The sequence below is a fragment of the Triticum dicoccoides genome, chromosome 7B (genome assembly GCF_002162155.2).
Source record: "Triticum dicoccoides isolate Atlit2015 ecotype Zavitan chromosome 7B, WEW_v2.0, whole genome shotgun sequence".
Lineage (NCBI taxonomy): Eukaryota > Viridiplantae > Streptophyta > Magnoliopsida > Poales > Poaceae > Triticum > Triticum dicoccoides.
In genome coordinates, this window is record NC_041393.1 from 533,752,843 (window position 1) to 533,754,550 (window position 1,708).

Genomic DNA, 1,708 nt, shown 5'->3' on the forward strand with positions numbered 1-1,708 from the left:
AGACAGATTTCGATGATCCCACCATACCAGTAGTTTCTCAACTTCCGGTGGCATGTGTATAACTCTTTTTGTTAGAGCACTTGCAAATAATACACATGTGCAAGATGTTCAAAACCATATGTTAAATGAGCTAGAAACACAATGGTAACAGAGAAAGGAGGAAACAAATAAGTACTCCCTCTGCTCCTAAATATAAGGATCAGTTTGGATCGTGTCCACGTTCAATCATGCCTGGCCTGGAGCATGCCTGAGGTGTGCCTGGATAGTGTTTGGTTCATGCCTAAAAAATTGAGTGCTAGCCTGGCCTGTTGATGGGACAACTTGATTAGCCTGGAGTATAAACTAGACATCCTACTTAGCCTGGACCAGGCGTTGGAAGAGGGACGCCTGGGTGCGCCTGGTGCCGTGCCTGGGAATATTATACTATTTCTTTTGGGAAACGTTTAGTGCCGGCGAACCGGCCGAGTGTTCCGCCGGTCGCGCATTGGCCGCTCGATTTGAGCTAATCATACGGCCACAAAACAGCTAACGACCCACGTGCTAACTCTCTTTCACATCCACGTGCTTCCCAAAGGGCCCACGCGCACCGCACTTATCTTCTCCCGTGAGACAACGCCATCCACTGATTTCTTTTCTTCCCCACCGGATCCCATGGCTTTCCTCATCTCCGTAGTGGTCAGCGCCGAGCACCACCGCAGCCCTGGCGCTACGAGTGCTACTCGGGTTCTTCCGTGTTCTTTCCCACCCTCATCTCTCCCATAGCTTTTTCATCCTCCTTTATGTCATGGTTCATCACAAAACCAATCCATCATAGATCTGACGAGGTGCTGCCCATTGGTTGCTTGGCCGGTGCCGCGCTAGCCGCCACGCCATGGTCTGAGCTCCAACCCGGGGGTGGTGCTGGAACCGGCAAGGGGTGGTGCTGCAACTGTCCTCATCTGAAGCTGGAACCATAAGTTGTTGGTGCTGCAAGCCCAGGCCGCTGTGCCGGGGACGATGGCCACGTCGTGCTACAATGGGTGGACGAGATGTTGGAACCAGCCTCGGTGGGAGCAGCAACCAGCGACAAATTTTGCTTCATCCGGTTTCTTTTTTTGCTGGTATCGGCGACATTTTCTTGCTAGTATCCGCAATTTGAGTGTTTTTTGCTGGAACAAGAGGATCTTTTTGCTACCATCGTCTCTGAATTTTGCTGGATCCGTTGCTCATTTTTTTGCTACCATTGTTTTGGTTTTAGCTAGAACCAGCGCCATTTTTGCTACCACTGTCTTTGAATTTTGTTGGAACCAGATGATTTTTTTGCTACCATTGTCTTAGTTTTTGCTGGAACTGGCACCTATTTTTGCTACTACTGTCTTTGGATTTTGTTGGAACCGTCGTCGATTTTTGCTACAATCGAAGTTTTTGATTTTTTGCTACCACCGAAGTTTTTGACTTTTTGCTGGGGACAGCGTCCATTTTGTTTCGCAATGTATTGCTACCAGCGTTCTTTGTTTTGCTGGAACCCCATGTATTTTTTTGCTACAAATCAGCGATGGTAGCTGCATGATGGGGAGATGCATCGTCGGTCTTTTGCTGGAACCGGTAATTAGGATAGCTGTGACGGGCGCCTTTTTTTGCTTCAACAGCGATGGGGACCAACAGATGGGAGTTGCATCGGCTTTTTTCCGGCGGCGAGATGCGACGGCGGTGAGATGCAACCGGCAAA